Consider the following 24,532-nt stretch of genomic DNA (forward strand, 5'->3'; position numbering starts at 1 on the left):
CATGGCAAATAGATGGGGAAACAGTGGAAGCAATGTCAGACTTTATTTTTTTGGGCTCCAAAATCACTGCAGATGGTGATTGCAGCCATGAAATTAAAAGATGCTTGCTCCTAGGAAGAAAAGTTATGACCAACCTAGATAGCATATTAAAAAGCAGAGACATTACTTTGCCAACAAAGGTCCATCTAGTCAAAGCTATGGTTTTTCCAGTAGTCATGTATGGATGTGAGTGCTGAAGAATTGATGCTTTTGAATTGTGGTGTTGGAGAAGACTCTTGAGAGTCCCTTGGACAGCAAGGAGATCCAACCAGTCCATCCTAAAGGAAATCAGTCCTGAATATTCACTGGAAGGACTGACGCTGAAGCTGAAACTCCAATATTTTGGCCACCTGGTACAAAGAACTGACTCATTTGAAAAGACTGTGATGCTGGGAAAGATTGAAGGCAGGAGGAGAAGGGGATGACAGAGATTGAGATGGTTGGATGGCATCACTGACTCAATGGACATGCTGCTACTGCTGGTGCTGCTAAGTCGCTTCAGTCGTGTCCGACTCTGTGCGACCCCATAGACGGCAGCCCACCAGGCTCCTCCATCCCTGGGATTCTCCAGGCAAGAACACTGGAGTGGGTTGCCATTTCCTTCTTCAATGTATAAAAGTGAAATTGAAGACGCTCAGTCGTGTCCGACTCTTAGCGACCCCATGGACCGCAGCCTACCAGGCTCCTCCGTCCATGGGATTTTCCAGGCAAGAGTACTGGAGTGGGTTGCCATTGCCTTCTCCCCAGTGGACATGTGTTTGAGTAAATTCTGGGAGTTGGTGATGGACATGGAGGCCTGGTGTGCTGCAGTCCATGTTGTCACAAAGAGTCGGACACGACTGAGAAACTGAACTGAACCCCATGTTAAAAAAACATTCTCAAGGAGAAAACTTTGACAAAATAAAAGTAAATTCAAGGAAGGGGATGGTGCAAAATATAGGAAAGAGTGGTAGCTGAATATGAACTATAAAAGCAAAGAAAATTGAAAAGAAGTTAGTAGAAAATGTACTGAATTCTTAACAATTGAAGTTTTTTCCTGTTGAGCAGTGGGAGGTTTCATGATATGGATCACATGCCCTTTCTTTGAATCTAAAGACATCACTTATTTTTATATAAATATAATTTAAATTGTTGTAAAACAATAACTCCATATATACACCATAAATTTTGTTATCTACTCCATGGATAAGGCAGAGAAATTCCTAATTATAGCTCTTTAAAAGAATGTAAATTTTATAAACCTTGGTATCAGAAATAAAGTGAAAAATCTGTAACTGGAAAGGAAATGAGTAGTAGTGAAAGTACATCAAGTTTTAAATTTTTTGTAACAGATACCACCTGAAATTAATAAATCAAGAAATAGTTGCAAGAAAAGTTTATTTAAATAAATCATAGTAATCACTATAAGTAAAAATACCAGAAACTAAGTAAGAAGAACTGCTTAGAATAAGGCAGACTTTAAATTGTTAAAGAAGAAAAAAAAAAGCCTTGTTCTAATTAAAACTCAAAGTCTTTCTCATTTATATGATTATACAATTGCAAACTAAATATTCATGCTATATATCTTAGTTGATTCATTACAAAGGTTTAAATTCAGAAGTTTTCTGAGTCTGTGAAGGTCAATTACTAAAATTATTACTTTTGAAAAACTAGCTTGAAGCACAGTACTTGATAATAAGGATTACACAAAGGCTATCAAAGCACTAGGGTACTATTCATAGTAAAAGAGTTGGCTTTGAGAAGAATGGAAAATCAAAGAAGAACAAATTAGATGGGTCATCTGTTCTCTTTCATGGCATACAAAAGCCAAAAACACTTTTCTTACTATTAAGGTCAACTACCTGAAACCAAAGAGATTAAGGAAATAAAGAGTAATTCTAAAGCAAGAGAAAGGAGCCCTTCAAGGAACCAGTTATTGAGCTAGAGTATCTAATCTTTCAGGAAGTAGAAATGAATAAACAGATCTGAAACTTGGCTCGCCTGGTTTGAGGAACAAAAGAAGTTTTCACAAGTTGTGGTGAAACATTTGCATCATTTGCAACATTCAATCCTACAGTGAATGGATCTTAGGAGAATATATCAGTACATCATAGTATTTGGGACCTGACCAAAGACACCCTCTCACCATGCTTCTTTCAATTTCCAAAAGAAAGTTAAGAGAGAAATCCTAGTCTTAAATGCTTAATAAATTGACAGATAAAGATTTATATTGAATCTGAAAGAAAAAAAAGTGTTAGTCACTCAGTTGTGTTTGACTCTGCGGCCCCATGGACTGTAGCCTGCCAGTCTCCTCTGTCCACGGAATTCTCCAGGCAAGAATACTGGGATGGGTAGCCATTTCCTTCTCCAGGGAAACTCCCGCCCCAGGGATCAAACCCAGGTCTCCTGCATTGCAGGCAGATTCTTCACCATCTGAACCACCAGGGAAGCCCTATATTGAATCTACATAATTTGAAATCTGAAAGATATATTTTCTATCTCACCCATATTGTAAATGTGCTGTTTTTCACTTCCCCTATCCAAGGATAATTTGGAAACACTTAGATTAAAAAATGTTATAGTGTTAACTTATGAAAATTAATACCATCTTGTACATTTTTAAACTGATTAATGTATTTATTCAGTGAAAGAAAGCAAAAGGTGGATGCCAATTAGCAATTTTTTAATAGAAACAGAACATAGGATTGAGTTTGGAATAAGCCTCAGTATAAAACCCAGAGAATGCCTTTGTAAGACAGAACGGAGTTGATAGATTCATACATCAACCACAGAGTGAATGTCAAATATTTTGTTTGACTTTTTAAATATTAATCAAGAACCAAAATGTTACTTCTCTAGCTATAAAGCTATAAATCAAATTTCTACTCTTTTCTCTTGCCTATATCTCTAAACGCTGAATAAAACCACAAGATTTCTATCAAGCAAATTAGTGCAGCATGGATTAGAAATCACAGTTTCTAGAAGTGGACTTCAGTGGGACTAAATGTGCTCTCCTATGTCACTTTAATTATGGATTATGAACTCAGAAATTATCCACTCGTATCTCAAAGCATCTTTAAAGACTCTTGAACTGTGTACTCTCTGAATGCAGTTGACTTTGCTCCATGGAAACAGAGTTGTGTTTTTCTCTAATGTAGAGTATCAAGCACTATTCATTGGAAACTATGAGTTACTTTAACAGTTGTAAAATTTCATCATTCAAAACACTGTAGTCAAAACACTGCAGTTTCAGTTGGTTTAATACACACTTCTTAAGTACCTACCTTTGCCAAGTTCCAAGAATACAAAGATGATTATGATCCAGTCCATACCCTCCAGCAGTTCAGGGCAGAGAGAGGTACAAATAAGCAAGGCAGTAAAATCGTTGGGAGTCCCTGTATAGAAATGTCTATACACATCTGTACATTAGCAACAGATACAGTGACTGGCATGGTATTGGATGCAGAGTAGATTCTGGTTGAATAAATAAAATATCATGAGACTATACAAAGAAATTGTGATGCCTCAGAAGAAGGGAAACAAGAAGCACTGAACCTTAAGCTAAGTTTTGGAAAATGTGTAACTTGCATAGAGATGGAATAGACGAAAGGATCCTAGTTGAAGAGAAGAGTATGTGGCAAGTCCCAAAGGCAGGAAATAGCATGTGGGTTCACAGAACCGGATCAGCAGTTTGCCTGGATTGCTGGATGTCAATGGTGAAGGCATGAGAGATGAAGTTGGGCAGGTGGGAAGGTGCCTGAACAGGTAGGCCATGCTAAGCAGACTTCTGTCTTCTTAAAGAGAAGTGCCATGATCCAATTTACATTTCAGAAAGATTTCTCCATGTGAGGATAGATTGGTAACCAAGAGGATAGTTAGAAGATCATAACAAAAATCCCAGAGGGGTGAATAGAGTTTAAAACAAGCGGAGAGACTTGAGAGATTTGAGAAGTAGAAATAAAGGTGTGAGAGTGGACACAAAGGAGAAAAGAACAAGGAATCTGAGGCGATCCTTGTGTTCTGGTTTGATTGATTGTGTGAACAGGAGTGCTGGTTACCAGAACACAGTCTAAGAAGAAGGTGGTGCAGGAAGGATGAGTTCATAGAGGCCTATGAGACCTTCATATGTACAAATTAAGAATTATTCCTTGCCCATAGTTAGTATTTGATGAATGGGTGCATGTAGAATTCAGCAAAGTGATTTGTGTGTGTGTGTGTGTTCTTTTTCAGATTCTTTTCCATTATAAGTTATTAAAAGATACTGAATATAGTTCCCTGTGTTATATACTCGGTCGTTATTATTTATCTGTTTTATGCATAGTAGTGTTTATCTGTTAATCCCAAACTTCTAATTTATCCTTTACTGTCCCTTTTCTTGGGCTTCCCTGGTGGCTCAGATGGTGAAGAACCTGCTTGCAATGCAGGAGACACAAGTTCTATCCCTGGGTATGGAAGATCCCTGAAGAAGGGAATGGCAACCCAGTCCAGTATTGTTGCCTGGAGAATTCCATGTACTGAGAAGCCTGGCAGGCTACAATCCATGGGGTCACAAAGAATCAGACACAACTGAGCTACTAAAACAACAACAATATCCCTTTTCTTACCTTTTATGCAAAAGAAGCTTAAAATGCAGTTCAAAGCACAAAACAGTCTGTATGTTTTGCTTGGTCTTGAAGCTTGGAAATGTTTCTCTAAATGAAAAAAAAATAAGAAATGTTTCTCTAACTGGTGTGGAGCGGGTAGAGGGTTTATTTTTGTGAAATTAATAAGTATTTAGCAAGAGTTAATTTGTTTTGGAGGGGTTTATGGCTTCTTTAAAAAAAAGGGGGGGAAAACAATGGAGTCGCCCATTTGTTTATTCAGGAGCAAAGATTTTAGCATGCAGTAGCCAAAAGCTATATTACTAACTTGATTGTTCCAAGAGGAGTGCTGCTCAGCTGCCATGGTGATAGGTACCATGGAAATAGACACACTTTGTCAGATGTATTGTAAATGCTTTGGGGTATGAGGGCAGCGGTTGCAGCAAACATGTTATTGTTGTTACTTTGTGGAGGTTGTACAATGTAAGAGGCTTATTTAGAGTCTGCTGCTAAGTGTGACCTGGATTTAAAAGAAACATTCTTTTAAAAAAAAATAATGAACAAAAACAAACTCCAACCTATTAGACCTAAAATGAAATGAAAGCAATTTGCAAGGCTCACGGCCATCTTTTATGAAAATAAACAGGTCGGTGTGGAAGCTTCAGAAAATTATATGATATTCCAAAGACCTGTAAACTTTGAAGTGTCTGTGGCAGTAGGTGATAGGCAGCATGTGAATAATTTAAATCCATAAATATTCCTCAGTCTTTCCTTAGACTTTAGCTAAGCAGTTCAGCTTTTCCTCATTGGCCAGTGCAGCATTAGTTTTCATTAACAATAATGTGAAATTATTAACAGTGATTACTAGTATTAATATCCATTTTGTGTCCTGAATTTTTTTTTACTTTTCAGCCTCCTTTAGCAACCCTACAGGTACAAATGACTGGTACCATAAGCACACCCATTCCATCATGGGGGAAATTAAGGCATAGAGAAGAAATAAAGACCTCCTGGTCTCAAGTGACAGAGTTGGAGTTTGAACTGAGGAAAGCTAGAGTCCCAACCATCAACTTATTTACAGACATCTCAACAGTGGTAAACAAAACCTAAGTCACAGGGTGTATGGGCTATCATCATGGCCGTTTAATAGGTAATGTGGCTTAGCAGCGAGCACTGGAGTGCTGTTTCATTTTGGAGCAGCTACACAACCCTGACACTTAAGAGGGAAATCCAGGATACTTCCCCGATTCATACCCAGGCCACCATTACAATTATACTAGCTTGTGTTACTTGATACTCGAGTGAGGGATGCTGTTGGCCTTTTTCTACTAGGTTCTTCCCTGTCCTCAGTCCTTCCCAAATATATTATCCCTCACAATCCAGTCTCTCACTTTCCAAATCCTAGGACACAGGTTCCAAATGCTGTTCTTTGCTTTTCAAATGCATTATTAGACTCAAGAACAAATAGATTTAGAAATTAAAACTTTAGATCTATGGTTATGGTTCTTAAACCTGTACATTCAGAAGAATAACCTGGGGAGCATGTTAAAAATAAGTGCAGATTCCCTGACCCCCATTCTGACTCAGGAGGCCATATTTTAACAAGCTCTTGTGATGCTTCTGAAGCAGGTGGTCTGCATATTGCTCTTTGAGACACCAAGAAGCAGCTTGTCAGTCTGTTAGAGCCTCATCCATACCTGTGGTCCTAAGCCTAATGGAAGCAGTGGGGAGGTTATGGAGGTGGCGGTAGTGAGAAGGGAGTCGTGGGCCTCTGCGCCTGGGAGCCCAGCAAGGAATCTTCTGCCCTTGAGGTCCCAGCATATGCTGTGGCCCAGACTGGGTTCGTCTACGTGTGAGCAAAAAAAGCAACAAACTTTGGGTCTTCACAGAGGAAGAAGCATGGGAAAGAAAAACGGACGCCATGTGGCAATCTATAATCTGAGTAATTGGTTCCTGAGTTGGTGAGGGCATAAGAGTTGAAATCAATTTTCTTCTCTCAGATATTGGACACCCGAAGATAAATTAAACAAAGACCAGGCCCCAGCCTTTTAGAGAAATGAAACGTTTTGTAACTTGGTGCTTCTTTCTTATTGTTAGGAAGGCCTGGCCAGAGTAGCTGAAATAATGGAGCTGGGCAACTTGAACATTAAAATGCAGTCCTTGAATAAAACTTTGGAGAAAAGACCCCTTTTCTCATCCCCTGCATAACCCCACCACAGTCCTTAAGCTTTGGCAGCCTTTCAAATCCTCTCTGAGCCCACAGCAGGACTTGTCGCCTTGACTTGTTTTCTGGGACTTATATGATACCCTTGTTTTCTTCTTGGGAATTCAAGCAAAGCTCTCTATCTCTGGCTGCAGCAGTGGTAGTCATTGTTGTAAATAGCTTGGACTACTTTATCTTTCTAAAATGCTTAGAATAGCATTCAGATGCCAAGATATTCGGAGTGGGGAAAAGAATGTTATTTTTATAAGAAATACTATTTTAGGGAATTGTTCTAACATTAAAAGACAGAAATGGGCCATATGGTTTGTCAGGAAATATCCTTGCAAAGCTAAAATCTGTGTAACTGCCCACATGAGTAGGGTAGTTAGCCATTTTCCCACTTTATCTTAAATCAGATCATGATTCCTGAGTTATAGCCATCTCTCAAAACTAGAAGGATGCATGAGCTTGGCCAAGTGCTTTGAACTGGCTTGAGAAAGCTAACACAGGCCTCATTTGTTTCTATCTACCTATGGAAGCCAGGTCCATATCTTCCTTGGGCTGAGTAATTATGACCATCTGTATCTCCTTCCACAGGGCCAGATTGTTTGATAGTTTCATTTTAGTGATTAAAAACTCCAGTGTTAATGTCAGCCAATTGTTTCATTTTCTTTTACATCATGCTCTAGCCACTTAATAAAGTATTTGACCCCTTGAGCTGAATTTCAAACTATTAATCTCTCCTCATGCCTCCTAAAAAAAAAGTGAGTTTTTTTTAGTTTCTTTATTTCCTGCTTTTATCCCCAAATGATAACCACCATTTCCTCAATGACCAGAGTGATGAGGTACTATCAACCCTGGATAAAGATATCCTGAATAACCTTCAAGGAAAATCCAATGAAGAGAGCCTTTGGCTCTTTAGATGTTCAAAATCTGAGAAAAATCAACCTGATGTTTTTTAAACTCAGAAATGTAGCAACTCTGAGTACATCAGATCAGCATAACTTAAATATTGGCATCTCTGGGTATGTTCTTTATAGAAGGACTCAAAAGACTGGGACTCTGGGGAAAGGGGCCAGGAAGCACAACAGAAGGAAGACAGACCAAGACCTAAAGACAACCTGGAGGCACCAGCCAGCCCCCTACCCTCAGAGAAACATGATGAGAGCAGTGGAGCAGGGAACACGTGTAGACTGGTGGTGAGGTCTGCCTTCCTACATAAGGTACGATGAATATGATGAGTCTGTTCCTATCATCCGAATTCATAATGCCTTTTCAATGTTCATCTTCTTAGAGAATAAGCATTTCTGAACTGCATTGATTTTTAGCCTATGTTTCATGCATTTAAGAGCTAGCAGTCCACTGAGTTTGACCTGAGAAACCTGTTAAAATGCAAATTTGTGGGTTCTATCCCTATCAATTCTGATTTGGTGAATCAGGGATGGATCCAGAAATTTTCAACTTTAGTGAATATACTAGTTTAATTTAAAGCTAGTCAACAGGACTACACTGCCCTACCATTTGCTACTTTTTATCTTCGTCTTTCACAGTCCTGCCTCCTTTTTTACATTCTTCCAACACACACCATATTTGTGCATGTGTCCTTTGCCCTCAGAATTCTTCTTCAGTCATCAATTATCTAGGTACCCACTTAAGCTTCAGCTTCTCTCTTGGGTTTCTTACAGAATCTCATTATTGTTTCTTTGTGTCGAACTGTGACTTCTTTCTCAGGCCATAAAACTACTGATAATTAATTGAAGTTGTTCCCTTATTGCTGCCACTGCAATTATAAATGATGATGATATTCTCAAGGTCATTTATATACCACAAAAAATAAACAGTGTTTGCTTTATGCACAGAACCTTCTGAGGACCTGGTATATAATGCATTGACTCATTTATCTGTACAGTCCATCTGCAAAAACTAGATAGAATTGCTCCTTCCACTTTCTAGTTGAAGGCAACAGGTCAGAAGTACACATTCCAGTGTCAATTTTTTCTATTAATTTTGACTTAGAAAATTCATGTAGTGGATATTTATAGACTACCATACGTCAAGCACTGTGCTAGGTGCTAATGATACAGTGATGATCCTGCCCTCATGAATCTTACAGTCTAGTTGAGAAGCAGAGAGGAAGACAGAGGGAATTATGATCACATATATGGTGGCACCTAATGCAGTATTAAGGGCTTCCCAGGTGGTGCTAGTGGTACAGAACCCACCTGCCAATGCAGGAGATGTAAGACACATGGGTTTGATCCCTGAGTCAGGAAGATATCCTGGAGGGGGGCTTGGCAACCCAGGTATGTGTGCCTGGAGAATCCTACGGACAGAGGAGCCTGGAGGGCTACAAGTCCATAAGGTCACAAAGAGTAGGACACAACTGAAGCAACTTAGTATGCATGCATGCAACCCAATATTGAATAGAAGGGGCGGGGCTATCAAGACTGAAAGTTAAACTGGACTAAAGGTTGAATATGTTGACACTAGATCATGTCCTTGATGGTTGGTTTCATTTAAAACAAAATTCTAAAACTTATTTTCATGTGGTTTTATCTTAATTATAAAATTTCAATAGAAAATAGGTTATAAAAATAAACCAGGGTGTTGGAATTGGACCCTTCTGACTTTAAATCTGAGCTCCACCCCTTATATGTGGCATGACTCTGGACAAATTAGTTTATCTTTCCAAATCTTAGGGTTCTAATGTATGAAGCAGAACTAATGATCCCTAAACCACACATTAGCAAAGTAATGCTCAAAATTCTCCAAGGCAGGCTTCAACAGTACGTGAACCGAGAACTTCCAGATGTTCAAGCTGGTTTTAGAAAAGGCAGAGGAACCAGAGATCAAATTGCCAACATCCGTTGAACCATAGAAAAAGCAAGAGAGTTCCAGAAAAACATCTAATTTTGCTTTATTGACTATGCCAAAGCCTTTGACTGTGTGGATGACAACAAACTGTGGAAAATTCTTCAAGAGATGAGAATACCAGACCACCTGACCTGCCTCCTGAGAAATCTGTATGCAGGTCAGGAAGCAACAGTTAGGACTGGACATGGAACAACAGACTGGTTCCAAATCAGGAAAGGAGTACCTCAAGGCTGTATATTGTCACCCTGCTTATTTAACTTATATGCATAGTACATCATGTGAAATGCCCAGCTGGATGAATCACAAGCTGGAATCAGGATTGCTGGGAGAAGTATCAATAACCTCAGATATGCAGATGACACCACCCTTATGGCAGAAAGTGGAGAAGAACTAAAGAGCTTCTTGATGAAAGTGAAAGAGGAGAGTGAAAGAGTTGGTTTAAAGCTCAACATTCAGAAAACTAAGATTGTGGCATCTGGTCCCATCACTTCATGGTAAATAGATGGGGAAACAGTGGAAACAGTGAGAGACTTTATTTTTTTGAGTTCCAGAATCACTGAAGATGGTGACTGCAGCCATGAAATTAAAAGACACTTGCTCCTTGGAAGAAAAGCTATGACCAACCTAGACAGCATATTAAAAAGCAGAGACATTACTTTGCCAACAAAGGTCCATCTAGTCAAAGCTATGGTTTTTCCAGTAGTTATGTATGGATGTGAGAGTTGGACTATAAAGAAAGCTGAGCACTGAAGAATTGATGCCTTTGAATTGTGGTGTTGGAGAAGACTCTTGAGAGTCCCTTGGACTGCAGGGAGATCAAACCAGTCCATCCTAAAGGAAATCAGTCCTGAATGTTCATTGGAAGGACTGATGTTGAAGCTGAAATTCCAATACTTTGGCCACCTGATGCGAAGAACTGACTCATTTGAAAAGACCCTGATGCCAGGAAAGATTGAAGGCAGGAGGAGAAGGGGACAACAGAGCATGAAATGTCTGGATGGCATCACTGATTCAATGGATATGAGTTTCAGCAAGCTCCAGGAGCTGGTTATGTATGGGGAAGCCTGGTGTGCTGCAGTCCATGGGGTCACAAAGAGTTAGACATGACTGAGCAACTGAACTGAACTGAACTGATAGACTTCTTTCAGCAGGGAAAGAACTTTTTTCAGTATGAAAGATGAAAGTCTTTCAATATGTTGAATACTACACAAACACATGTACATACTGTCACACACTCCCTATATGCTTGGGTTTTCTTTGATGAGGTTTGTTAAATCATTTGGTAGTAATCCCCTTGTAAAAAGAATTTTTAGGGACTGGCAATTTTTAGCTGTCATTAAAGTATCTCTTCATCTCTCCTGCTCTGTGCTCCTTAGGCTATAACTGGAAACCAAGTATTTGAAAGAAACTGTGATCTCATCTGCATTGCAATTACTTCATTACATTTCTGTCTTCTAATTTTTGATGACCCATCTGTGCCTTACTCAACGTTGTTTTCCAGCACCTGTACATGACTGGAACACTGAGCTCTCAAAACTGTGGCTCAGACAGTAAAAAATCTGCCTGCAATGCAGATCTGGGCTCGATCCCTGGTTCAGACAGATCCCCTCGAGAAGCGAATGGCTACCCACTTCAGTATTCTTGCCTGGAGAATTCCGCAGACAAAGGAGCCTGGTGGGCTACAGTCCATGGGGTCACAAAGAGTGAGACATAACTGAGTGACTAACCCTTTCACTTTAACTTTGGCTTGAACTTCCTGGTTGGGCAAAAAAGTCAAGGCAAAAATATATTCTTTGTATTCATTCATTCAACAAATTATCTGTTAAACAATTATCATTATCTAATATAATATAATTTATTTGAGAAGTGTTACACACACCATGATATTAATTTGGAAAATAATTTGTCACATAGTGTGTCCTCTTTGTGGATTATATGCAACTCAAAGCATCATAGCAGGAAGAAAATAATTCTTAGAGTACAGCAATGTTTTAAAGTAATATCCTTTAAGGTCCTGCACTTGCTTTATTCAAGCCAAGGCAACTTGTTAGCACTTTGCTTTCCTCTAAGGAATGACTCTGTGTTGAGGTGCTCTGAAAGTGAAAGTGTTAGTTGCTCAGTCATGACCAACTCTTTGCGACCCCATGGATTCAGGTGTTCTAATTTCACCCTCTTCCGAATTCCCCCTATCTGCTGGCTATTGACCACCATAAGTGCTGGCCTATTTACATATGTGTGGCGAGAAGTGGTATCCTTCTTCTGCTGATGAAGCTGAGCTCAGGAAAGTCAAACAGTCTAAAGTAGTCAGGCTAGTCCATGGCAGAGACAGAGCTCTTTCCACTGCCATTGCTGCATCTTGACCAGACTAGATTCATATCCTGAAGCCCAGAGAGAAAGTGAGCCTGAGTTTAGAGACTGTGAAAGTCGCTCAGTCGTGTCCAACTCTTTGTGACCCCATGGACTATACAGTCCATGGAATTCTCCAGGCCAGTGTTCTGGAGTGGGTAGCCTTTCCCTTCTCCAGGGGATCTTCCCAACCCAGGGATCAAGCCCAGGACTCCCGCATTGCAGGTGGATTCTTTCAGCTGAGCCACACGGGAAGCCCACAATTAGAGACTGCCAAAATTCATGCCTCCAGCTAATCCCTGCAGCATCAGGCTGTGTGGTATCTGCTTCAAGAAGGAGAAAGGCAGGAGCTAAATGTCAATATCTGAGCTTTTTTGGTTTCATTTTGTGGGCAGAACAAAACGTTAAACACATATTATCCTTCCCTTTCACTGAATTCTGAGCCCAAGTCCAGCCCCAGACACACTGGGGAAGTTCAAAACTGCCCCTTAGCTTGAGACTGGCCTTTTCAGCTTCAGAAACTTTAGACCATTTGTTTTGCCCAGCCCCTGGCTCTCCAGTGCAGACAGTATGTGGCTGTTAGGAAATGTCAGTATGTAGTACAGTATCCTGAATCACAGCTGGCATTCTGAAGCCAGGCAGACCTGGGTCTGTACCTGACTGCTGCGTATGGCTTCTGGGGATGGAGTCAAGTTCCCTAATCCGAGTCATACTTCCCCTCTGGTGGAATGGATGTTGGTGAGGATTAAATGAGAGAATCTGTGTGAAACACTTAGCCCTGTGTCTATCACTTGTATATGTTAATAAATGTGTGCTCTGATATGGCTCTTATTCTTTTCTCTACTCTTTGATTCATGTCTGAGTCACATATAATCTTCATTCCATGTTATCTGACAATTGCAAAAGAAGGAATAAGGAGGACTTTTTTCACAAAGTCCTGTTGGTTTATCTTAAGCTAATGGAATTTTAAAATGGGAAGTTAAGAATCCTTCTCCACAAATCTGGTAATACTATATGAAGAAGGATCTTTAAATAGGGAAGACTTTGACATTTTCTCCTTTCCTTCTCACAAGTTTGACTCTATGACATGTATCTTTGCAAGACAAACATTTCTTTAAAAACTTAAATAACAACCTTCTCTCCTCCCCATGTCCTCTTCTGTCAACCCCCAAACAGCCATTGTATACTTCTGTAGAGTCCACCACCTTGAAGATGATAGGATGGAGTGGTGTGTGCTCCTTGTCATAGTAATGAAGGCACCGCTATTCACTCTGTGTTGTGGTCTGGGTTAGAAAATCCTCAAGGAATAGTGTGCAAGCATAAACTGCCCAGTTTGTCTTTGTTTTCATGGCAATTGCTTAAGAAGACTTGATTAATAATCACATTAATAGGAACATTCTAAGGAAACCACTACTTGATTATATAGCAAAACATCTTCTGAAATGTCTTAAAATACACATGCAAAATATGCTAGACATTTATAATAATAGGATGTTGTTTACCTTTTTGTGTGTGTGTGATAGCTTAGTATGTAAACACTTGTTTAGCATATTGCTGCTGTTTAGTCGCTAGATTGTGTCCGACTCTTATGACCACATGGACTGCAGCCCACCAGGCTCCTCTGTCCATGGGATTCTCCAGGCAAGAATACTGGAGTGGGTTGCCATTTCCTTCTCCAGGGGATCTTCCTGACCCAGGGATCAAACCCACATCTCCTTCATTGGCAGGTGACCACCTAAGAAGCATATACTAGGACATATTCTTCTTATCTTCTAGCAAATGAACAGGCTGAAAGATGGCTGTACTCCTGCTCTCATGGAGGTATTAAAACACATATTTGAAGGAGATTGGGCCAAACATGCCAGAGTTCTTTTCAAACTTCAAGTTTAACATCAGATGTCAGTTTTGCTGAATTATCTTTAAATAAGTGTCTAACCTTTAAGACTTTTAAAAACCATCCATACCCAGAACACTAGAGTAAAAGAAAAATAAGAATATAATTTGAGCACAGCTCTATCATTATTTTATACCCAAAGAGTAAATCTGTGCTAAGAACACTGAAGTTGAATCAAGAAGTGGCCCTAACTCTGTTGCTGAGACCAGGAGTCCTTTGAGCAGACACATCTGTCTAGATCTCCAGTTAACCAACTTCAAAGCATTCCTACAGGGTCAATGGACAACAATTGAGTCATTCTAAGTGTCTTTTAATACTCACCTCACAGGAGTTTTTAGCCTGGGAGTTGCTATCGCCATTATTATGAAAGAATGAATCTCTTTCTGGTCTCTGAGACTTCTAGAGTCACTGTAACACAGACAATAACTTACACATTAAAAAAAAAAAGAGGTTACTCTCTCCATTTGTCTCACCAGCCCCTTCCCTCATCTCTGTCCACAGTCTCTTCTCTATGTCTGCATCTCCACCACTGCCCTCTCACGACCATTGTAACCAGGAGTGTTCTAATTCATTCTCTTTATTGTGCATAGTAAATTGCTTCAGTTATGTCCACCTCTTTGTGACCTTATGGACTGTAGCCTGCCAGGCTCCTCTGTCTATGGGATTCTCCAGGCCAGAATCCTGGAGTAGGTTGCCATGTCCTCCTCCAGGGGATCTTCTCAACCCAGGGATCAAACCCTCGTATCTACATCTCCTGCATTGCCAGGCAGGTTCTTTACCACTAACACCACCTGGAAAGCCCATTCTCTTTATTCCTATTGATTAAGTCAATACAGGCTGGTGATGAGGTTTAGTTTTGGCATGTGGAATTTGAATGTGTTCTGGGACATGAACTGGTAATCTTACATACACAGGGAAAGAAATGGCTGAGGTGAAAGATCTAACGTAACATCTTTGCTTTATTTTGTTTTTGTAAAGGAACATTCTGATTTTTCCAGGCAAATACTGATGGCCAGATTTACTCTAAGAAAACTGTCAAGGCCTGAAAGGGAAAATCTGGAGCATGCTAGATGAGGTACTGAACACTCTAAAATGAACACTCTAAAATGTGATTGGCCTGCTGTGGTAGATGCCAGTCATTTTAAACCCTCTTCTCTCACATTCTCCTACTACTATGGAGCCTATAAAAACATATAGTGACATATAGCTATATGACATGCACATATAATTTTTCCAGAATGCCTTGCACATAGGGGAAAATATACAAGCTGTTTGAGTGCCTGGCTCTTTTTTTTTTTTTTGGTCAATATAGCTATTACTACCTTCCTACTATTTTATCTGCCCCTCTTAGGCTTAATAGCATGAACTAAATGCAGTTGATTTCACAAAGCAATTGAAGAGATGAAGAGAAATACAAATTATTAAAAATGTACCAGACATAGGGTTGGAGGTGGGAGGGAGGTTCAAGGGTGGGAGACATGTGTATACCTATGGCTGATTCATGTTGAGGTATGGCAGAAGGCAACACAATATTGTAAAGCAATTATCCTTTAATTAAAAATAAATTTTAAAAAGAGGTTAAATTACTAAGCTAGCTAAGAGTGGAGAGGTGTTCATATTCAGTCTTAGTGTTTTTATTCCTTTGAGCTCCTGTGGTTGTGTGCCTTAGAATTTTGCTGTTTCTGTCCTAACACATTTCTCCACAAGAGCTGACTATTCTTGTCGTTTGTCTGCTTACTTTTTCCCTAATACAAGGCCTCCCCTGAAATTCCAAACCTAAATAGTGAGACTGGTTTTGTGAATTCCATTTGCTTCTTGCTGAGAAAAAAAATTCAGTGCTGCTTCAGCAGCTTCCTTCAACACACTTTCAGATTAGTATTATTTTTTAAATTTTCTTCTAGGTATGTTAGGAGTGGTTTACAAAATTGCAAGTGTTTGCACAAATTTACTCCTGTGCTGAAATGTTTAATGACATCATTATTTTAAATCCAATTTCTGGTCCTTGTTCACTATTGCACGTTCAGCAGAGGATTTTTTTTTTTTTTTTTGGTCAGTGGTGGGGAGACTTTGGGCTTTCCTGGCTGCTCAGTGATAAAGAATCCACCTGCAATGCAGGAGACACAGGAGAGCTGGGTTCCATCCCTGGGTCAGGAAGATCCGCCAAAGAAGGAAATGGCAACCACTCCAGTATTCTGGCTTGGAAAATCCCATGGAAAGAGAGCCTAATGGGCTATAGTCCATAGGGTTGCAAAGAGTCAAACATGACTGAGCATGCACGGGAGACTTTATATTAATAAGGCACTACTGCAGAATCGTCAGTAGGTTCCTTTTGTGATGATTTATTGAGAGTGTTTTCTTTTTACCTTGAATGTATAAGGCAGATTTTTGCAATACCAAACCATTCATTTACTTATTCTATTTGCTGTGGCTTTCTGTCAAGGTGGTCAATAATGACCTTCAAAGAAAATATCTAAGTCATTAATGGTGAGAGGAATAAGCAGAAAATGGAAACATAATGTAGTGTTGCTCTTCACTGATACAAAGAATCTGTAAAATGAAGAAAGGAACCAGGAAAAAGTACAACAGTGCTAACCCTGTCAGTGAGTGTATCCATGGGAATGCTTTGGCTGCAATGACAGAAAATCCAACTAGCATCAGTGTGAACTATAAGGACATTGACTGCTTACTTAATAAAAAGTTCAGAGGTAGGAGATTCCAGAGACACAGGTGGCTCAACAGACCTACACTGTCAGAGCACTGGGCTGTCTACAGTTACCATGGCCTTCTCCTCATGACCTCAAGATGACTTCAGTAGTTCCGGGCTTCATGGCCTCACAGTAAGGTGGGGGCAATCAGAGTGACAAAAGAGTTTACTCTGCTTTTCATCAAGGAAAGAAACCTTTCACAGAAGCTCTCCAGTAGACTTTTCTTTATATCTCATTGGCTAAAACCTGACTACATTGCCACCCCTATGGGCAAGGCAATCTGGAAAGAGTGTATGTGCATGTCATACAGCTATATGCCACTATATGTTTTTATAGGCTCCATAGTAATAGGAGAACATGAGGGAGGAGGGTTTAAAATGACTATGGCATCTACCAGGGTGGGCCAACCGCAGTTCAGTGTGTTCAGTACATGCACTCTTCTCTGTCACAACCTCATCTAGCATGCTCCAGATTTCCCTTTCAGGCCTTCTCAGTTTCCTTAGAGTAAATTTGGCCATCAGTATTTGCCTGGAAAAATCAGAATATTCCTTTACAAAAGCAAAATAAAGCAAAGATGTTATTATATTAGATATTTCACCTCAGCCATTTCTTTCACTGTATATGCAAGATTACCAGTTCATGTCCCAGCACAGATTCAAATTCCACACGCCAAAACTAAACCTCAGCACCAGCCTGTATTGATCAATCAGCAGAATAAAAGGGAATGGGCTTCCCAGGTGGTGCTAGTGGTAAAGAACCCACCTGGCAGTGCAGGAGATACAGAAACAAGGGTTCAGTCCCTAAGTTGAGAAGATCCCCTGGGGGAGGACATGGCAACCTACTCCAGGATTCTTGCTGGAGAATCCCATAGACAGAGGAGCCTGGCGGGCTACAGTCCATAAGGTTGCAAAGATTAGGACATGACTGAAGCAACTTATCATGCACAATAAAGAAAATAAATTTGAACACTCCTGTTATGATGGTACTGAGAAGAAGGAGGTTGTAGAAGACCCTAATGTCTGTGATTGGCAGTTTTATTTAAAAGTAATTAATGGAACTTCTGGCATAGATCTGTTTCTGCCCACTCACTTCCTCTAAGCACAATTAAAAACCCTGGAAATAATGCAAGAGACGACCAGAGGAGAATTCTAACGGGTGGTAAGAAGGCAAACTCATTTGCGACCCCAGGACTGGAAGAACAATACAGAGGCAGAACATCTTCTATTCCCCCCTCAACACAACACCACTCAGACCTAGTGTTATCTGATCCTCAACCTGGCAATAGAAGGAAGCCCAGGTAGGTTCATATCTCCCTCAGGTCCAGTGGGACTCTTTCTGAAAACACCAGGCTAGCCTGGCAAAGCTAGCAAAGTAAGGTCAATCAGGAGCCCCGCCAATAATAAGCATCTAGGGGAAATACTCTGCTTCCCTTCCAGGCCAGAAGCTCCCCATCTATGCCAAGAGAAACTGAGGGAGGTAGGCAGAGCTGGCAAGAGGAGTCCAGGTGCAACAAGCGGCCTAGTTCTGGAAGCCTCATTGCTCTGAGGGATTGAGATTTTTTCCCCCATGCCAGCAGACACCAGGGCAGCTGGGAGGCACCATTTAGGGGATCCCATCATACCACTTCCCTACTGAGAGACACTGGTTGGCACAGTCTGGTGAAACCTCTTCTGCTGTCTTTGGCAGGACCACCAGATACCAGTGGGAGCCCCAGTGGTAGCAGAAAAACAAAACAGACCAAAACAGTCTGCAAAGGTTCTAAAAGTTAAACTGCCTTTAGAGCTATAGTTAACAAAACTTGATCAAGGCTCAAGACCCATATGCTAAACCTAAACAAGACTAACTGTCTGCTAAAATAAAAGACTTAAATAGGAAACAAAGTCTCCTGATATAATACACCAAATATCTAGGATACAATAGAATATCATCGGTCATACCAAGAAGGAAGATAATCACAATTTGAGAAAAAACAAGTAACTGATGCCAATGCCAAGGTAAATCATATGCTGGAATTGTCTAGAAAGGATTTCAAAGCAACCATCATAAAAATGCTTCAACAATCAATTACAAATTCTCTTGAAACAAAACAAAAATGGAAAATCTTAGCAAAGAAATAGAATTGATAAAATAACCAAATGGAAGTGCTAGTACTAAAAAAAAGTATAGCAAATTTTCAAAAATTACTGTATAGTGCAATGCTAGAGTGGAGATGACCTGGAATAGAATCAGTGAATCTGAAGACAGAACAATAGAGTTCACCTCGTCTGAACAATAAAAAGAAAATAGACTGGAATAAACCATGTGAACAGAGCCTTAGGGACCAGTGGAGAAATAACAAAAGATCCATGGTTTATATTACCAGAGTCCCAAAAAGAGAGGAAAAGGAGGGAGGCCGAAAGAATATTTGAAAAACTCATGGCTGAAAACTAACCGTACTTGACAAAATACAAGCCTTGCGATTCAAGAAGCTGAGCTATCTTCCAAAAGGATAAACCCTCCAAATCTATGTCAACACATCATAAGTAAACTTTTGAAAACTGAATACAAAATCTTGAAAACAATTAGAGCGAAATGACATATCAATATGGGAACAGCAATTCAAATGACAGCAAATTTCTCACCTAAAATCATGGAAGTCATAAGAAGTGGTACAATATTTTATTTTAAACTGCTGCAAGAAAATTGTCAACTATGAATTCTGTATCCAGTTAAACTATGCTTCATAAATAAAGAGAAAATAAAGACATCCCACCCTGGAGAAGGGAATGGCAACTGACTCTAATATTCTTGCCTGGAGAATTCCTTGGACAGAGGAGCCTGGCAGGCTATGTGGTCCATGGGGTCGCAAAGAGTCTGACATAACTGACCGACTAACACATACACACACACACACACACACACAAAGGCATTCCAGATAAAGAAGAAAGCCCTAAATCCTCTGTGCTCTGCACATTGATTTCTCCTACCTCACCCCTGGCAACCACATTGTCTCCATGGTTTTTTTTCAGAATGTCATATGTGTGCATGCATGCTAAGTCACTTCAGTTGTATCTGATTCTTTGCAACCCTATGGATTGTAGCCCACCAAGCTCCTCTGTTCTTGGGGATTCTCCAGGCAAGAATACTGGAGTGGGTTGCCATGCCCTCCTCCAGGGGATCTTCCCTATCCAAGGATCAAGCCCGCATCTCTTATGTCTCCTACACTGGCAGCCTATCATTAGCACCACTTGGGAAGTCCAGAATGTCACATACTTGGACTCATATAGCACGGAGCCTTTTCAGATCACCTTCTTTCCCTTAGTGGTGTGCATTCCAGTTTCCTCTTTGTCTTTTCGTGGCTTGATAGCTTTTTAGTACTGAATAATATTTTGTTTTCTGAATGTACCACAGTTTATATTTATCCATTCACCTACTGAAGGTCATCTTGGTTACTTTCAAGTTTTGGCAGCTATGAATAAAGTTGCTACAAACATCTGGGTGCTGTTTTTTGTATGGAGACAAGTTTTAAATTCCTTTGGGTAAATACCAAGAAGCACAATTGCTGTATCATATGATAAGAATGTGTTTCATTTTGTAAGAAACTGCCAAACTGTCTTAAAAGTAGCTGCAGCATTTTTGTATTCCCACCAGCAGTATACAAGAGTTGCATTGTTTCACATCCTTGCCAGCATTTGGTATTGTCATTGTTCTGGATTTGGGCTATTCTAATAGGTATACAGTGATGGCATAAAATTTGAATATTCTATGTTACTGGTTTCTTAATCAGGTTATTATTTCTCAAGTTACAATCAACATAAAAGTGAATGTCAGTCTCCTTAGATGCATTTAATTTTATTGTTGTGGGTTGATTTTGTGACTTTCATGTGTTTATTATTTAAATACTTCCCTCTTTCAAATTACATGTGGATTAGGTGTCCTTTCTTGTTCTAAGCATAAAATGTTTTATATGTGCTAAGAAAAATAAAACTGAGAGTCATGCTAATTCTTGTGAGTCAGCCATTGACTGACCTTTATCTTTGGCAAATTTGTTCAGTTTCATAATTGGTTTTGGGAAAGATAATTTGCCGGCTTCTTTACTCCACTGTTGCCAGACATTATGTTGTATATATCCTTTTTCAATTTGCATTTTTTAACTCAGTATTCTATTTTCAGAGTTATGTGTGCTACTTCATGAAATCCTCATTCATTACTTTTAACTGCTATATAGGCTTCCATTGTATGAATAAAGCACAGTTCATACAATGAAATTCAGTTTCACTGCTAGTATTATAGGCACCACTGTAGTAAACAACTTTTTTCATATCTTCTTGTGCACAAGTTTGAGATTTTTTTCCAGAGTAGGTACCTAGAAGTGGAATTGTTAGATCATAAGGTATGGATATCAACTTACTAAAAGTAGCCAAATTGTTCTAATGATCTAGCATTATATGTGTTGCTTCTTCCACATCTTTACCAACACTTAGTTATATCAAACATTCAATTTTTTCTAGTTTCATAAATGTAACTTTTTCACAGTGGTCTTTATTTTTAGTTCCCTGATTAGTAGAAAACCACACTTTTACTGTGTTTGTTGACTCAAAAGTATTTCCAGTTATACAAATTGCTTATTGTACTTTTTCCTATTTTCCTGTTAAATTTCTTTTAGTATGAATTTGAAGTTTTTTCACTGATGTCTTCTAGTTTGTGGCTTTTCTCTTCACTTTGTTTATATGTTCAACTGTCAAACTTTAGGGCTTTAAAGTAATCAAATCTCAAGCAAGTCTCAGCAAATTTCAATGGATTAAGTTATACAGAATGTATTCTCCAGAAAAACATCTACTTCTGCTTTATTGACTACGCCAAAGCCTTTGACTGTGTGGATCACAACAAACTGTGGAAAATTCTTCAAGAGACGGAAATACCAGACCACCTGACCTGCCTCCTGAGAAATCTGTATGCAGGTCAACAAGCAACAATTAGAACTGGACATGGAACAACAGACTGGTTCCAGATCAGGAAAGGAGTATGTCACACTGTTTATTTAACTTATATGCATAGTACATCATGCGAAATGCTGGGCTGGATGAGGCACAAGCTGGAATCAAGATTGCCAAGAGAAATATCAATAACCTCAGATACGCAGATGATACCACCCTTATGGCAGAAAGCTAAGAAGAGCCTCTTGATGAAAGTGAAAGAGGAGAGTGAAAAAGCTGGCTTAAAACTCAGCATTCAGAAAACTAAGATCATGGCATCTGGTCCCATCACTTCATGGCAAATAGATGGGGAAACAATGGAAACAGTGAGAGACTTTATTTTGTTGGGCTCCCAAATCACTGCAGAGGGTGACTGCAGCCATGAAGTTAAAAGATGCTTGCTCCTTGGTAGAAAAGCTGTGACCAGTCTAGACAACATATTAAAAAGCAGAGACATTGCAGACAAAGGTCCATCTAGTCAAAGCTATGGTTTTTCCAGTAGTCATGTATGGATGTAAGAGTTGGAGCATAAAGAAAGTTGAGTGCAGAAGAATTGATGCTTTTGAAGTGTGGTGTTGGAGAAGACTCTAGAGAGTCCCTTGTACTGCAAGATCAAACCAATCAGTCCTAAAGGAAATCAGTCCTGAATGTTCATTGGAAACTGAAGCTGAAACTCCAGTACTTTGGCCACCTGATGCAAAGAACTAACTCATTGGCAAAGACTCTGATGCTGGGAAAGATTAAAGACAAGAGGAGAAGGGGTCGACAGAGGATAAGATGGTTGGATGGCATCACCAACTTGATGGACCTGAGTTTGAGCAAGCTCCAGGAGCTGGTGATGGACAGAGAAGCCTGGCGTGCTGCAGTCCATGGGGTCACAAAGAGTTGGACACGACTGAGTGACTGAACTGAACTGAACACAACTATCAACTTGAAATAAACAATAAGGATAGTTAGAACAATCCTCAAAATTACAATTCTTACTATCAGTGGACCAAAGAAAAACTCTCAATGCCAATTGGAAAACATTTTGAACAATAATATTGACATAATGTATCAAAACTTGCAGGATGCAGCTATAGTGTTTAGAGGGTATTTAATACTTTTCAATGAAGTATTAGAAAAGAAGAAAGACTGACAATAATCTAAGCTTTCATTTTAAGGAGCTAATAAAGGAAGTCAAAGCTATGGTTTTTCCAGTAGTCACGTACAGATGTGAGGGTTGTACCATAAAGAAGACTGAGTACCAAAGAATTAATGCTTTCAAACTCTGGTCTGGAGAAGACTCTTGAGAGTCCCTTAGACAGCAAAGAGATCAAACCAGTCAGTCGTAAAGGAAATCAACCCTGAATATTCATCAGAAGGACTGATGCTGAAGCTGAGGATCCAATCCTTTGGCCACCTGATGAGAAGAACCAGCTCATTGGAAAAGACCCTGTTGCTGGAAAAGATTGAAGGCAAAAGGAGAAGGAGATGACAGAGGATTAGATGGTTGGATGGCATCACTGACTCAGTGGACATGAGTTGAGCAAACTCCAGGCATTACTAAAGGACCAGGATGCCTGGCATGCTGCAGTCCATGGGGTTGGTCGCAAAGTTGGACATAGTTTAACAAAAGAACAACAATAAATGAAGAGCAAGTGAAAGTAAAGTAAGATAATGATTATAATAAGAGAATAAAAGAGAGAGTATATATACAACAGAGAAAAGGCAATAGAGTAAAATTTTATTCTTTAAAACTAATTCATTATATTGAAAAATCTCCAACAAAATGATCAAGAAAGAGTAGAGAAAAAGCTTAAAATATCATAAATGAGAAAGGAAACATGACTTTGACTCCTCCAGATTATTAAAAAATTAAAAAATGATATTATGAGTAACATGCCAATAAATTTGACAATATATTTTAAATTGACAAATTAATTTGGAAAAAACTGACCAAAATTGTTATAAGCAGAAATTAAAAAATCAGAATAATCCTACACCATTAAAGAAATCTGTAGTTAAAGATCATCTCACAAATAAAACTCCAGGTCAAATGGGTTCCCTGGTGAATTCTTGCAAACATTCCAAAATGAAATAATACCATCGTACATAAACTCCTTTGGAAAATATTAGAGGGATTAACACTTTCCGACTCTTTTGTGTCGCCAGTTTAACCCTGATGCAAAAACTTAAGAAAATATTATAAGAAAAGAAAGAAGAGGACAGTATCTCTCATGAATATTGATGATAAAATTCTACACAAAATATTAAAAAATTGAATCCAAATTGAGCAACAATATATAAAAAGAATGTCACATTAGGGCTACATAAAGTTTATTCTAGGAATGCAAGTTTTCTCTAACACTCAAAATTCAATCCATGTAATGTATACATTAATAAAATTAAGGAGAAAGCCCATGTGATCATCTCACTAGGCTCGTGCAAGCATTTGATAAAATCTGGTATCTATTCACGACAAAAATTCTCAGAAAATTGGTACCAGAGGGAATTTTCTTATTCTGATAATGGATAGCTAAAAAATTCACAGCTTGCATCATGTTTAATGATGAAATTTTGGGCACATTTTCCCCCTTATTTCAAAAAAAAGACAGGATAGTCCCTGTTAACCACCTCTACTAAACATTAAGTCCTAGCCAATGCTGTAAGTTAAGGTAAGGAAATTAAATATAAAGATTGGAAAGGAAGAGATAAAGCCATCTTTATTCAGAGAAGATATTCTTATGTATGCATAAAATTCAAAAGAATCTACAAGTAAAATTAATAAGTAAATCTAGCAAGGTCACTATTACAGAAATTAATCTGGTATAGCTTTTCCCCTTTCTACTTAGAACATTTCTGTGTCAGTATGTTTTAGGACTTTCTTTTGAAAACATCCTTTGGCTAGATCTTTTTCATCCATTATGAGAGCTTTCATCTTTTTTTAGTTGGCATTATTTAGATATATTTAGAAG

The 24,532-nt window shown here is 39.1% G+C and overlaps 1 protein-coding gene and 1 pseudogene across 1 annotated transcript in view; one reads left to right on the forward strand and one right to left on the reverse strand.

The window, feature by feature from the left end:
• The window catches only part of RTN1 (reticulon 1), a 242,343-nt gene that overhangs the window by 178,641 nt on the left and 39,170 nt on the right, over window positions 1–24,532 (forward strand). The window lies entirely within an intron of this gene.
• The window catches only part of LOC122704983, a 62,376-nt pseudogene that overhangs the window by 32,791 nt on the left and 5,053 nt on the right, over window positions 1–24,532 (reverse strand).

Source organism: Cervus elaphus, chromosome 12 (genome assembly GCF_910594005.1).
Source record: "Cervus elaphus chromosome 12, mCerEla1.1, whole genome shotgun sequence".
Lineage (NCBI taxonomy): Eukaryota > Metazoa > Chordata > Mammalia > Artiodactyla > Cervidae > Cervus > Cervus elaphus.